Here is a 16,738-nt window from a genome sequence, read left to right as displayed (position 1 = left end):
TTTGAATGTTCGGCCTACGTCCACCTGTCTGACAGACTGTATTCTAGTGGCTTGTAGAAGCAGCAGCAGCTAGGTGCGCTGCTTGCCTGCAGTAAATAGGATGTGTTCCATCCATGGAACACTGTGATAGGAATCATGCCATTCATAGAACACAATGCTTGGATGTGTTCTATTCCTGGAACAATGGGACCACGTGTCACAATGGGACCACGTGTCACAATGGGCAGCCCACAGTCTGTAGCAGCTGCGCAGTAGTAGTCAGCTTCAGTCTGCTGAGGGAGCCTCAGCAGATAGGTGGGCGATGCTCGCCAGGGAGATGGAAAAATAGCTTGCTCACTTCACTCCATGCATCATTTCAGTATCTGCAGTTCCTCTGAGAATGGTGCACTCAATCTCTTAAGCGGTTTCCAAAGACAGATTGAATTGAAATCGGGATACACAAGTAGTGTTTTCAAAGCATGATTTGAATGCTTTTTTCAAATGTCGTTGCTCTGTAATTAGTTTTTCTTGGTCCAAGTTGCACATTTCCAATTCCTTAGCCTTGATTTAACTTGACCAACTCTTCTACTACTACTACTCTTATTCACCTCTATATGGGAGGCATTGCACTGTATTCAATCTGTCAGTAAAATAACGATCTATCTTGGCCTTTGCTGCTTGGTAGGTACAGGTATGACAAGCTGCGGTAATGTGTTTGTCTTTGGATAGCTACATTTCTGCACACCCACCTGCTACAAGGCCTGCAGCCCCATCCCCTCAGTACTTCCCCAGTCTTAATTCAAGCATTCAATTCCTACCACATCCCTCATGCAATGATATGTCGTTTCATTTTTGAAACATTGTCCCCCTCTTGTGGCCTTCCAACTTTGAAATTTACTGTTCAATTTTGAATTAATTCATATATGAATTAAATGGAAAAGCATCGATTTATCTGGCGAGTTATTTGAATGTTCGGCCTACGTCCACCTGTCTGACAGACGGTATTCTAGTGGCTTGTATCAGCAGCAGCAGCAGCAGCAGCTAGGTGCGCTGCTTGCCTGCAGTAAATAGGATGTGTTCCATCCATGGAACACTGTGATAGGAATCATGCCATTCATAGAACACAATGCTTGGATGTGTTCTATTCCTGGAACAATGGGACCACGTGTCACAATGGGACCACGTGTCACAATGGGCAGCCAACAGTCTGTAGCAGCTGCGCAGTAGTAGTCAGCTTCAGTCTGCTGAGGGAGCCTCAGCAGACAGGTGGGCGATGCTCGCCATGGAGATGGAAAAATAGCTTGCTCACTTCACTCCACGCATCATTTCAGTATCTGCAGTTCCTCTGAGAATGGTGCACTCACTCTCTTAAGCGGTTTCCAAAGACAGATTGAATTGAAATTGGGATAGACAAGTAGTGTTTTCAAAGCATGATTTGAATGCTTTTTTCAAATGTCGTTGCTCTGTAATTAGTTTTTCTTGGTAAAAGTTGCACATTTCCAATTCCTTAGCCTTTATTTAACTTGACCAACTCTTCTACTACTACTACTACTACTACTCTTATTCACCTCTATATGGGAGGCATTGCACTGTATTCAATCTGTCAGTAAAATAACGATCTATCTTGGCCTTTGCTGCTTGGTAGGTACAGGTGTGACAAGCTGCAGTAATGTGTTTGGCTTTGGATAGCTACATTTCTGCACACCCACCTGCTACAAGGCCTGCAGCCCCTTCCCCTCAGTACTTCCCCAGTCTTAATTCAAGCATTCAATTCCTACCACATCCCTCATGCAATGATATGTCGTTTCATTTTTGAAACATTGTCCCCCTCTTGTGGCCTTCCAACTTTGAAATTTACTGTTCAATTTTGAATTAATTCATATATGAATTAAATGGAAAAGCAACGATTTATCTGGCGAGTTATTTGAATGTTCGGCCTACGTCCACCTGTCTGACAGACGGTATTCTAGTGGCTTGTAGCAGCAGCAGCAGCAGCAGCAGCTAGGTGCGCTGCTTGCCTGCAGTAAATAGGATGTGTTCCATCCATGGAACACTGTGATAGGAATCATGCCATTCATAGAACACAATGCTTGGATGTGTTCTATTCCTGGAACAATGGGACCACGTGTCACAATGGGACCACGTGTCACAATGGGCAGCCCACAGTCTGTAGCAGCTGCGCAGTAGTAGTCAGCTTCAGTCTGCTGAGGGAGCCTCAGCAGACAGGTGGGCGATGCTCGCCAGGGAGATGGAAAAATAGCTTGCTCACTTCACTCCACGCATCATTTCAGTATCTGAAGTTCCTCTGAGAATGGTGCACTCACTCTATTAAGCGGTTTGCAAAGACATATTGAATTGAAATTGGGATACACAAGTAGTGTTTTCAAAGCATGATTTGAATGCTTTTTTCAAATGTCGTTGCTCTGTAATTAGTTTTTCTTGGTCCAAGTTGCACATTTCCAATTCCTTAGCCTTGATTTAACTTGACCAACTCTTCTACTACTATTACTACTACTACTCTTATTCACCTCTATATGGGAGGCATTGCACTGTATTCAATCTGTCAGTAAAATAACGATCTATCTTGGCCTTTGCTGCTTGGTAGGTACAGGTATGACAAGCTGCGGTAATGTGTTTGGCTTTGGATAGCTACATTTCTGCACACCCACCTGCTACAAGGCCTGCAGCCCCTTCCCCTCAGTACTTCCCCAGTCTTAATTCAAGCATTCAATTCCTACCACATCCCTCATGCAATGATATGTCGTTTCATTTTTGAAACATTGTCCCCCTCTTGTGGCCTTCCAACTTTGAAATTTACTGTTCAATTTTCAATTAATTCATATATGAATTAAATGGAAAAGCAACGATTTATCTGGTGAGTTATTTGAATGTTCGGCCTACGTCCACCTGTCTGACAGACGGTATTCTAGTGGCTTGTAGCAGCAGCAGCAGCAGCAGCTAGGTGCGCTGCTTGCCTGCAGTAAATAGGATGTGTTCCATCCATGGAACACTGTGATAGGAATCATGCCATTCATAGAACACAATGCTTGGATGTGTTCTATTCCTGGAACAATGGGACCACGTGTCACAATGGGACCACGTGTCACAATGGGCAGCCCACAGTCTGTAGCAGCTGCGCAGTAGTAGTCAGCTTCAGTCTGCTGAGGGAGCCTCAGCAGACAGGTGGGCGATGCTCGCCAGGGAGATGGAAAAATAGCTTGCTCACTTCACTCCACGCATCATTTCAGTATCTGCAGTTCCTCTGAGAATGGTGCACTCACTCTCTTAAGCGGTTTCCAAAGACAGATTGAATTGAAATTGGGATAGACAAGTAGTGTTTTCAAAGCATGATTTGAATGCTTTTTTCAAATGTCGTTGCTCTGTAATTAGTTTTTCTTGGTCCAAGTTGCACATTTCCAATTCCTTAGCCTTGATTTAACTTGACCAACTTTTCTACTACTACTACTACTACTACTACTCTTATTCACCTCTATATGGGAGGCATTGCACTGTATTCAATCTGTCAGTAAAATAACGATCTATCTTGGCCTTTGCTGCTTGGTAGGTACAGGTGTGACAAGCTGCAGTAATGTGTTTGGCTTTGGATAGCTACATTTCTGCACACCCACCTGCTACAAGGCCTGCAGCCCCTTCCCCTCAGTACTTCCCCAGTCTTAATTCAAGCATTCAATTCCTACCACATCCCTCATGCAATGTTATGTCGTTTCATTTTTGAAACATTGTCCCCCTCTTGTGGCCTTCCAACTTTGAAATTTACTGTTCAATTTTGAATTAATTCATATATGAATTAAATGGAAAAGCAACGATTTATCTGGCGAGTTATTTGAATGTTCGGCCTACGTCCACCTGTCTGACAAGACGGTATTCTAGTGGCTTGTAGCAGCAGCAGCAGCAGCAGCTAGGTGCGCTGCTTGCCTGCAGTAAATAGGATGTGTTCCATCCATGGAACACTGTGATAGGAATCATGCCATTCATAGAACACAATGCTTGGATGTGTTCTATTCCTGGAACAATGGGACCACGTGTCACAATGGGACCACGTGTCACAATGGGCAGCCCACAGTCTGTAGCAGCTGCGCAGTAATAGTCAGCTTCAGTCTGCTGAGGGAGCCTCAGCAGACAGGTGGGCGATGCTCGCCAGGGAGATGGAAAAATAGCTTGCTCACTTCACTCCACGCATCATTTCAGTATCTGCAGTTCCTCTGAGAATGGTGCACTCACTCTCTTAAGCGGTTTCCAAAGACAGATTGAATTGAAATCGGGATACACAAGTAGTGTTTTCAAAGCATGATTTGAATGCTTTTTTCAAATGTCGTTGCTCTGTAATTAGTTTTTCTTGGTTCAAGTTGCACATTTCCAATTCCTTAGCCTTGATTTAACTTGACCAACTCTTCTACTACTACTACTACTACTACTATTCTTATTCACCTCTATATGGGAGGCATTGCACTGTATTCAATTTGTCAGTAAAATAACGATCTATCTTGGCCTTTGCTGCTTGGTAGGTACAGGTGTGACAAGCTGCGGTAATGTGTTTGGCTTTGGATAGCTACATTTCTGCACACCCACCTGCTACAAGGCCTGCAGCCCCTTCCCCTCAGTACTTCCCCAGTCTTAATTCAAGCATTCAATTCCTACCACATCCCTCATGCAATGATATGTCGTTTCATTTTTGAAACATTGTCCCCCTCTTGTGGCCTTCCAACTTTGAAATTTACTGTTCAATTTTGAATTAATTCATATATGAATTAAATGGAAAAGCAACGATTTATCTGGCGAGTTATTTGAATGTTCGGCCTACGTCCACCTGTCTGACAGACGGTATTCTAGTGGCTTGTAGCAGCAGCAGCAGCAGCTAGGTGCGCTGCTTGCCTGCAGTAAATAGGATGTGTTCCATCCATGGAACACTGTGATAGGAATCATGCCATTCATAGAACACAATGCTTGGATGTGTTCTATTCCTGGAACAATGGGACCACGTGTCACAATGGGACCACGTGTCACAATGGGCAGCCCACAGTCTGTAGCAGCTGCACAGTTGTAGTCAGCTTCAGTCTGCTGAGGGAGCCTCAGCAGACAGGTGGGCGATGCTCGCCAGGGAGATGGAAAAATAGCTTGCTCACTTCACTCCACGCATCATTTCAGTATCGGCAGTTCCTCTGAGAATGGTGCACTCAATCTCTTAAGCGGTTTCCAAAGACATAATGAATTGAAATTGGGATACACAAGTAGTGTTTTCAAAGCATGATATGAATGCTTTTTTCAAATGTCGTTGCTCTGTAATTAGTTTTTCTTGGTCCAAGTTGCACATTTCCAATTCCTTAGCCTTGATTTAACTTGACCAACTCTTCTACTACTACTACTACTACTCTTATTCACCTCTATATGGGAGGCATTGCACTGTATTCAATCTGTCAGTAAAATAACGATCTATCTTGGCCTTTGCTGCTTGGTAGGTACAGGTGTGACAAGCTGCAGTAATGTGTTTGGCTTTGGATAGCTACATTTCTGCACACCCTTCTGCTACAAGGCCTGCAGCCCCTTCCCCTCAGTACTTCCCCAGTCTTAATTCAAGCATTCAATTCCTACCACATCCCTCATGCAATGATATGTCGTTTCATTTTTGAAACATTGCTCCCCTCTTGTGGCCTTCCAACTTTGAAATTTACTGTTCAATTTTGAATTAATTCATATATGAATTAAATGGAAAAGCAACGATTTATCTTGCGAGTTATTTGAATGTTCGGCCTACGTCCACCTGTCTGACAGACGGTATTCTAGTGGCTTGTAGCAGCAGCAGCAGCAGCTAGGTGCGAGGCTTGCCTGCAGTAAATAGGATGTGTTCCATCCATGGAACACTGTGATAGGAATCATGCCATTCATAGAACACAATGCTTGGATGTGTTCTATTCCTGGAACAATGGGACCACGTGTCACAATGGGACCACGTGTCACAATGGGCAGCCCACAGTCTGTAGCAGCTGCGCAGTAGTAGTCAGCTTCAGTCTGCTGAGGGAGCCTAAGCAGACAGGTGGGCGATGCTCGCCAGGGAGATGGAAAAATAGCTTGCTCTCTTCACTCCACGCATCATTTCAGTATCTGCAGTTCCTCTGAGAATGGTGCACTCACTCTCTTAAGCAGTTTCCAAAGACAGATTGAATTGAAATCGGGATAAACAAGTAGTGTTTTCAAAGCATGATTTGAATGCTTTTTTCAAATGTCGTTGCTATGTAATTAGTTTTTCTTGGTCCAAGTTGCACATTTCCAATTCCTTAGCCTTGATTTAACTTGACCAACTCTTCTACTACTACTACTACTACTACTACTACTACTACTACTACTCTTATTCACCTCTATATGGGAGGCATTGCACTGTATTCAATCTGACAGTAAAATAACGATCTACCTTGGCCTTTGCTGCTTGGTAGGTACAGTTGTGACAAGCTGCAGTAATGTGTTTGGCTTTGGATAGCTACATTTCTGCACACCCACCTGATACAAGGCCTGCAGCCCCTTCCCCTCAGTACTTCCCCAGTCTTAATTCAAGCATTCAATTCCTACCACATCCCTCATGCAATGATATGTCGTTTCATTTTTGAAACATTGTCCCCCTCTTGTGGCCTTCCAACTTTGAAATTTACTGTTCAATTTTGAATTAATTTATATATGAATTAAATGGAAAAGCAACGATTTATCTGGCGAGTTATTTGAATGTTCGGCCTACGTCCACCTGTCTGACAGACGGTATTCTAGTGGCTTGTAGCAGCAGCAGCAGCAGCAGCAGCTAGGTGCGCTGCTTGCCTGCAGTAAATAGGATGTGTTCCATCCATGGAACACTGTGATAGGAATCATGCCATTCATAGAACACAATTCTTGGATGTGTTCTATTCCTGGAACAATGGGACCATGTGTCACAATGGGACCACGTGTCACAATGGGCAGCCCACAGTCTGTAGCAGCTGCGCAGTAGTAGTCAGCTTCAGTCTGCTGAGGGAGCCTCAGCAGACAGGTGGGCGATGCTCGCCAGGGAGATGGAAAAATAGCTTGCTCACTTCACTCCACGCATCATTTCAGTATCTGCAGTTCCTCTGAGAATGGTGCACTCACTCTCTTAAGTGGTTTCCAAAGACAGATTGAATTGAAATCGGGATACACAAGTAGTGTTTTCAAAGCATGATTTGAATGCTTTTTTCAAATGTCGTTGCTCTGTAATTAGTTTTTCTTGGTCCAAGTTGCACATTTCCAATTCCTTAGCCTTGATTTAAATTGACCAACTCTTCTACTTCTACTACTACTACTACTACTACTACTACTACTACAAAAACTACTACTACTCTTATTCACCTCTATATGGGAGGCATTGCACTGTATTCAATCTGTCAGTAAAATAACGATCTATCTTGGCCTTTGCTGCTTGGTAGGTACAGGTGTGACAAGCTGCAGTAATGTGTTTGGCTTTGGATAGCTACATTTCTGCACACCCACCTGCTACAAGGCCTGCAGCCCCTTCCCCTCAGTACTTCCCCAGTCTTAATACAAGCATTCAATTCCTACCACATCCCTCATGCAATGATATGTCGTTTCATTTTTGAAACATTGTCCCCCTCTTGTGGCCTTCCAACTTTGAAATTTACTGTTCAATTTTGAATTAATTCATATATGAATTAAATGGAAAAGCAACGATTTATCTGGCTAGTTATTTGAATGTTCGGCCTACGTCCACCTGTCTGACAGACTGTATTCTAGTGGCTTGTAGCAGCAGCAGCAGCTAGGTGCGCTGCTTGCCTGCAGTAAATAGGATGTGTTCCATCCATGGAACACTGTGATAGGAATCATGCCATTCATAGAGCACAATGCTTGGATGTGTTCTATTCCTGGAACAATGGGACCACGTGTCACAATGGGACCACGTGTCACAATGGGCAGCCCACAGTCTGTAGCAGCTGCGCAGTAGTAGTCAGCTTCAGTCTGCTGAGGGAGCCTCAGCAGAGAGGTGGGCGATGCTCGCCAGGGAGATGGAAAAATAGCTTGCTCACTTCACTCCATGCATCATTTCAGTATCTGCAGTTCCTCTGAGAATGGTGCACTCAATCTCTTAAGCGGTTTCCAAAGACAGATTGAATTGAAATCGGGATACACAAGTAGTGTTTTCAAAGCATGATTTGAATGCTTTTTTCAAATGTCGTTGCTCTGTAATTAGTTTTTCTTGGTCCAAGTTGCACATTTCCAATTCCTTAGCCTTGATTTAACTTGACCAACTCTTCTACTACTACTACTCTTATTCACCTCTATATGGGAGGCATTGCAGTGTATTCAATCTGTCAGTAAAATAACGATCTATCTTGGCCTTTGCTGCTTGGTAGGTACAGGTGTGACAAGCTGCAGTAATGTGTTTGGCTTTGGATAGCTACATTTCTGCACACCCACCTGCTACAAGGCCTGCAGCCCCTTCCCCTCAGTACTTCCCCAGTCTTAATTCAAGCATTCAATTCCTACCACATCCCTCATGCAATGATATGTCGTTTCATTTTTGAAACATTGTCCCCCTCTTGTGGCCTTCCAACTTTGAAATTTACTGTTCAATTTTGAATTAATTCATATATGAATTAAATGGAAAAGCAACGATTTATCTGGCGAGTTATTTGAATGTTCGGCCTACGTCCACCTGTCTGACAGACGGTATTCTAGTGGCTTGTAGCAGCAGCAGCAGCAGCAGCAGCTAGGTGCGCTGCTTGCCTGCAGTAAATAGGATGTGTTCCATCCATGGAACACTGTGATAGGAATCATGCCATTCATAGAACACAATGCTTGGATGTGTTCTATTCCTGGAACAATGGGACCACGTGTCACAATGGGACCACGTGTCACAATGGGCAGCCCACAGTCTGTAGCAGCTGCGCAGTAGTAGTCAGCTTCAGTCTGCTGAGGGAGCCTCAGCAGACAGGTGGGCGATGCTCGCCAGGGAGATGGAAAAATAGCTTGCTCACTTCACTCCACGCATCATTTCAGTATCTGAAGTTCCTCTGAGAATGGTGCACTCACTCTATTAAGCGGTTTGCAAAGACATATTGAATTGAAATTGGGATACACAAGTAGTGTTTTCAAAGCATGATTTGAATGCTTTTTTCAAATGTCGTTGCTCTGTAATTTGTTTTTCTTGGTCCAAGTTGCACATTTCCAATTCCTTAGCCTTGATTTAACTTGACCAACTCTTCTACTACTACTACTACTACTACTACTCTTATTCACCTCTATATGGGAGGCATTGCACTGTATTCAATCTGTCAGTAAAATAACGATCTATCTTGGCCTTTGCTGCTTGGTAGGTACAGGTATGACAAGCTGCGGTAATGTGTTTGGCTTTGGATAGCTACATTTCTGCACACCCACCTGCTACAAGGCCTGCAGCCCCTTCCCCTCAGTACTTCCCCAGTCTTAATTCAAGCATTCAATTCCTACCACATCCCTCATGCAATGATATGTCGTTTAATTTTTGAAACATTGTCCCCCTCTTGTGGCCTTCCAACTTTGAAATTTACTGTTCAATTTTGAATTAATTCATATATGAATTAAATGGAAAAGCAACGATTTATCTGGCGAGTTATTTGAATGTTCGGCCTACGTCCACCTGTCTGACAGACGGTATTCTAGTGGCTTGTAGCAGTAGCAGCAGCAGCAGCAGCTAGGTGCGCTGCTTGCCTGCAGTAAATAGGATGTGTTCCATCCATGGAACACTGTGATAGGAATCATGCCATTCATAGAACACAATGCTTGGATGTGTTCTATTCCTGGAACAATGGGACGACGTGTCACAATGGGACAACGTGTCACAATGGGCAGCCCACAGTCTGTAGCAGCTGCGCAGTAGTAGTCAGCTTCAGTCTGCTGAGGGAGCCTCAGCAGACAGGTGGGCGATGCTCGCCAGGGAGATGGAAAAAGAGCTTGCTCACTTCACTACACGCATCATTTCAGTATCTGCAGTTCCTATGAGAATGGTGCACTCACTCTCTTAAGCGGTTTCCAAACACAGATTGAATTTGGGCCCTATTGAATAATGAATGTTTTGAATTTTCTCCAAAAGTAAAGTAGTTGCAAACTCATGCTTTTAGAGACTTGTTTGGGCTCATGAGAGTAGAAAAACATCAAAAATTTCTGTCCTGCATGATTCTACCATGAAATGTGTGTTCATTCAAACCACTGTTTTTTGATATTTTGGGCCCTATTGAATAATGAATGTTTTGAATTTTCTCCAAAAGTAAAGTAGTTACAAACTCATCCTTTTGAAACTTGTTTGGGCTGTTGAGAGGAGTAAAAAAACATCAAAAATTTCACTCCTGCATGATTCTACCAAGAAATGTGATTCTTCATTCAAAACGCTGGTTTTTGCTATTGGGCTCTATTGAATAATGAATGTTTTGAATTTTCTCCAAAAGTAAAGTAGTTGCAAACTCATCCTTTTAAACTCTTGTTTGGGCTCATGAGAGGAGTAGAAAAACATCAAAAATTTCAGTCCTGCACGATTCTACCAGGAAATGTGAGTGTTCATTCAAACCGCTGGTTTTTGATAGTTTGGGCCCTATTGAATAATGAATGTTTTGAATTTTCTCCAAAAGTAAAGTAGTTGCAAACTCATCCTTATAGAAACTTGTTTGGGCTGTTGAGAGGAGTAAAAAACCATCAAAAATTTCAATCCTGCATGATTCTACCAAGAAATGTGATTCTTCATTCAAAACCTGATTTTTGCTATTGGGCTCTATTGAATAATGAATGTTTTGAATTTTCTCCAAAAGTAAAGTAGTTGCAAACTCATCCTTTTAGAGTCTTGTTTGTGCTCATGAGAGGAGTAGAAAAACATCAAAAATTTCAGTCCTGCACGATTCTACCAAGAAATGTGAGTGTTCATTCAAACCGCTGGTTTTTGATAGTTTGGGCCCTATTGAATAATGAATGTTTTGAATTTTCTCCAAAAGTAAAGTAGTTGCAAACTCATGCTTTTAGAGACTTGTTTGGGCTCATGAGAGTAGAAAAACATCAAAAATTTCAGTCCTGCATGATTCTACCAAGAAATGTGTGTTCATTCAAACCGCTGGTTTTTGATATTTTGGGCCCTATTGAATAATGAATGTTTTGAATTTTCTCCAAAAGTAAAGTAGTTGCAAACTCATCCTTTTGAAACTTGTTTGGGCTGTTGAGAGGAGTAAAAAACCATCAAAAATTTCAATCCTGCATGATTCTACCAAGAAATGTGATTCTTCATTCAAAACCTGATTTTTGCTATTGGGCTCTATTGAATAATGAATGTTTTGAATTTTCTCCAAAAGTAAAGTAGTTGCAAACTCATCCTTAGAGACTTGTTTGGGCTCATGAGAGGAGTAGAAAAACATCAAAAATTTCAGTCCTGCACGATTCTACCTAGAAATGTGAGTGTTCATTCAAACCGCTGGTTTTTGATAGTTTGGGCCCTATTGAATAATGAATGTTTTGAATTTTCTCCAAAAGTAAAGTAGTTGCAAACTCATCCTTTTAGCAAAAATCAGCGTTTTGAATGAAGAATCACATTTCTTGGTAGAATCATGCAGGATTGAAATTTTTGATGGTTTTTTACTCCTCTCAACAGCCCAAACAAGTTTCTAAAAGGATGAGTTTGCAACTACTTTACTTTTGGAGAAAACTCAAAACATTCATTATTCAATAGGGCCCAAAATATCAAAAACCAGCGGTTTGAATGAACACTCACATTTCTTGGTAGAATCGTGCAGGACTGAAATTTTTGATGTTTTTCTACTCCTCTCATGAGCACAAACAAGTCTCTAAAAGGATGAGTTTGCAACTACTTTACTTTTGGAGAAAATTCAAAACATTCATTATTCAATAGAGCCCAAAAGCAAAAACCAGCGTTTTGAATGAAGAATCACATTTCTTGGTAGAATATGCAGGATTGAAATTTTTGATGGTTTTTTACTCCTCTCAACAGCCCAAACAAGTTTCTAAAAGGATGAGTTTGCAACTACTTTACTTTTGGAGAAAATTCAAAACATTCATTATTCAATAGGGCCCAAAATATCAAAAACCAGCGGTTTGAATGAACACACATTTCTTGGTAGAATCGTGCAGGACTGAAATTTTTGATGTTTTTCTACTCCTCTCATGAGCCCTAACATGTCTCTAAAAGCATGAGCTTGCAACTACTTGACTTTTGGAGAAAATTCAAAACATTCATTATTCAATAGAACCCAATAGCAAAAATCAGCGTTTTGAATGAAGAATCACATTTCTTGGTAGAATCATGCAGGATTGAAATTTTTGATGGTTTTTTACTCCTCTCAACAGCCCAAACAAGTTTCTAAAAGGATGAGTTTGCATCTTCTTTACTTTTGGAGAAAATTTAAAACATTCATTATTCAATAGGGCCCAAAATTCTTGGTAGAATCGTGCAGGACTGAAATTTTTGATGTTTTTCTACTCCTCTCATGAGCACAAACAAGTCTCTAAAAGGATGAGTTTGCAACTACTTTACTTTTGGAGAAAATTCAAAACATTCATTATTCAATAGAGCCCAATAGCAAAAACCAGCGTTTTGAATGAAGAATCACATTTCTTGGTAGAATCATGCAGGATTGAAATTTTTGATGTTTTTTTACTCCTCTCAACAGCCCAAACAAGTTTCTAAAAGGATGAGTTTGCAACTACTTTACTTTTGGAGAAAATTCAAAACATTCATTATTCAATAGGGCCCAAACTATCAAAAACCAGCGGTTTGAATGAACACTCACATTTCTTGGTAGAATCGTGCAGGACTGAAATTTTTGATGTTTTTCTACTCCTCTCATGAGCCCAAACAAGTCTCTAAAAGGATGAGTTTGCAACTACTTTACTTTTGGAGAAAATTCAAAACATTCATTATTCAATAGAGCCCAATAGCAAAAATCAGGTTTTGAATGAAGAATCACATTTCTTGGTAGAATCATGCAGGATTTAAATTTTTGATTCTATTTTACTCCTCTCAACAGCCCAAACAAGTTTCTAAAAGGATGAGTTTGCAACTACTTTACTTTTGGAGAAAATTCAAAACATTCATTATTCAATAGGGCCCAAAATATCAAAAACCAGCGGTTTGAATGAACACTCACATTTCTTGGTAGAATCGTGCAGGACTGAAATTTTTGATGTTTTTCTACTCCTCTCATGAGCCCAAACCAAGACTCTAAAAGGATGAGTTCGCAACTACTTTATTTTTGGAGAAAATTCAAAACATTCATTATTCAATAGAGCCCAATAGCAAAAACCAGCGTTTTGAATGAAGAATCACATTTCTTGGTAGAATCATGCAGGATTGAAATTTTTGATGGTTTTTTACTCCTCTCAACAGCCCAAACAAGTTTCAAAAAGGATGAGTTTGCAACTACTTTAGTTTTGGAGAAAATTCAAAACATTCGTTATTCAATAGGGCCCAAAATATCAAAAAACAGCGGTTTGAATGAACACACATTTCTTGGTAGAATCATGCAGGACTGAAATTTTTGATGTTTTTCTACTCCTCTCAAGAGCCCAAACAAGTCTCTAAAAGCATGAGTTTGCAACTACTTTACTTTTGGAGAAAATTCAAAACATTCATTATTCAATAGAACCCAATAGCAAAAATCAGCGTTTTGAATGAAGAATCACATTTCTTGGTAGAATCATGCAGGATTGAAATTTTTGATGGTTTTTTACTCCTCTCAACAGCCCAAACAAGTTTCTAAAAGGATGAGTTTGCAACTACTTTACTTTTGGAGAAAATTCAAAACATTCATTATTCAATAGGGCCCAAAATATCAAAAACCAGCGTTTTGAATGAAGAATCACATTTCTTGGTAGAATCATGCAGGATTGAAATTTTTGATGGTTTTTTTTACTCCTCTCAACAGCCCAAACAAGTTTCTAAAAGGATGAGTTTGCAACTACTTTACTTTTGGAGAAAATTCAAAACATTCATTATTCAATAGGGCCCAAAAAATCAAAAACCAGCGGTTTGAATGAACACACATTTCTTGGTAGAATCATGCAGGACTGAAATTTTTGATGTTTTTCTACTCCTCTCATGAGCCCAACCAAGTCTCTAAAAGCATGAGTTTGCAACTACTTTACTTTTGGAGAAAATTCAAAACATTCATTATTCAATAGAGCCCAATAGCAAAAATCAGGTTTTGATTGAAGAATCACATTTCTTGGTAGAATCATGCAGGCTTGAAATTTTTGATGGTTTTTTACTCCTCTCAACAGCCCAAACAAGTTTCTAAAAGGATGAGTTTGCAACTACTTTACTTTTGGAGAAAATTCAAAACATTCATTATGCAATAGGGCCCAAAATATCAAAAAACAGTGGTTTGAATTAACACACATCTCTTGGTAGAATCATGCAGGACTGAAATTTTTGATGTTTTTCTACTCCTCTCATGAGCCCAAACAAGTCTCTAAAAGCATGAGCTTGCAACTACTTTACTTTTGGAGAAAATTCAAAACATTCATTATTCAATAGAACCCAATAGCAAAAATCAGCGTTTTGAATGAAGAATCACATTTCTTGGTAGAATCATGCAGGATTGAAATTTTTGATGGTTTTTTACGTCTCACAACAGCCCAAACAAGTTTCTAAAAGGATGAGTTTGCAACTACTTTACTTTTGGAGAAAATTCAAAACATTCATTATTCAATAAGGCCCAAAATATCAAAAACCAGCGGTTTGAATGAACACACATTTCTTGGTAGAATAATGCAGGACTGAAATTTTTGATGTTTTTCTACTCCTCTCATGAGCCCAAACAAGTCTCTAAAAGCATGAGCTTGCAACTACTTTACTTTTGGAGAAAATTCAAAACATTCATTATTCAATAGGGCCCAAACTATCAAAAACCAGCGGTTTCAATGAACACTCACATTTCTTGGTAGAATCGTGCAGGACTGAAATTTTTGATGTTTTTCTACTCCTCTCATGAGCCCAAACAAGTCTCTAAAAGGATGAGTTTGCAACTACTTTACTTTTGGAGAAAATTCAAAACATTCATTATTCAATAGAACCCAATAGCAAAAATCAGCATTTTGAATGAAGAATCACATTTCTTGGTAGAATCATGCAAGATTGAAATTTTTGATGGTTTTTTACTCCTCTCAACAGCCCAAACAAGTTTCTAAAAGGATGAGTTTGCAACTACTTTACTTTTGGAGAAAATTCAAAACATTCATTATTCAATAGGGCCCAAAATATCAAAAACCAGCGGTTTGAATGAACACACATTTCTTGGTAGAATCATGCAGGACTGAAATTTTTGATGTTTTTCTACTCCTCTCATGAGCCCAAACAAGTCTCTAAAAGCATGAGCTTGCAACTACTTTACTTTTGGAGAAAATTCAAAACATTCATTATTCAATAGAACCCAATAGCAAAAATCAGCGTTTTGAATGAAGAATCACATTTCTTGGTAGAATCATGCAGGATTGAAATTTTTGATGGTTTTTTACTCCTCTCAACAGCCCAAACAAGTTTCTAAAAGGATGAGTTTGCAACTACTTTACTTTTGGAGAAAATTCAAAACATAGTTGCAAACTCATCCTTTTAGAAACTTGTTTGGGCTGTTGAGAGGAGTAAAAAACCATCAAAAATTTCAATCCTGCATGATTTTACCAAGAAATGTGATTCTTCATTCAAAACCTGATTTTTGCTATTGGGCTCTATTGAATAGTGAATGTTTTGAATTTTCTCCAAAAGTAAAGTAGTTGCAAACTCATGCTTTTAGAGACTTGTTTGGGCTCATGAGAGGAGTAGAAAAACATCAAAAATTTCAGTCCTGCATGATTCTACCAAGAAATGTGTGTTCATTCAAACCGCTGGTTTTTGATAGTTTGGGCCAAATTGAATAATGAATGTTTTGAATTTTCTCCAAAAGTAAAGTAGTTGCAAACTCATCCTTTTAGAAACTTGTTTGGGCTGTTGAGAGGAATAAAAAACCATCAAAAATTTCAATCCTGCATGATTCTACCAAGAAATGTGATTCTTCATTCAAAACGCTGGTTTTTGCTATTGGGCTCTATTGAATAATGAATGTTTTGAATTTTCTCCAAAAGTAAAGTAGTTGCAAACTCATGCTTTTAGAGACTTGTTTGGGCTCATGAGAGGAGTAGAAAAACATCAAAAATTTCAGTCCTGCATGATTCTACCAAGAAATGTGTGTTCATTGAAACCGCTGGTTTTTGATAGTTTGGACCCTATTGAATAATGAATGTTTTGAATTTTCTCCAAAAGTAAAGTAGTTGCAAACTCATCCTTTTAGAAACTTGTTTGGGCTGTTGAGAGGAGTAAAAAACCATCAAAAATTTCAATCCTGCATGATTCTACCAAGAAATGTGATTCTTCATTCAAAACGCTGGTTTTTGCTATTGGGTTCTATTGAATAATGAATGTTTTGAATTTTCTCCAAAAGTAAAGTAGTTGCAAACTCATGCTTTTAGAGACTTGTTTGGGCTCATGAGAGGAGTAGAAAAACATCAAAAATTTCAGTCCTGCATGATTCTACCAAGAAATGTGTGTTCATTGAAACCGCTGGTTTTTGATAGTTTGGGCCCTATTGAATAATGAATGTTTTGAATTTTCTCCAAAAGTAAAGTAGTTGCAAACTCATCCTTTTAGAAACTTGTTTGGGCTGTTGAGAGGAGTAAAAAACCATCAAAAATTTCAATCCTGCATGATTTTACCAAGAAATGT

Source organism: Dendrobates tinctorius, unplaced genomic scaffold (assembly GCF_039654945.1).
Source record: "Dendrobates tinctorius isolate UK_male_01 unplaced genomic scaffold, ASM3965494v1 ptg000125l, whole genome shotgun sequence".
Taxonomy (NCBI): Eukaryota; Metazoa; Chordata; class Amphibia; order Anura; family Dendrobatidae; genus Dendrobates; species Dendrobates tinctorius.
Note: the sequence above shows the minus strand (reverse complement) of the source record.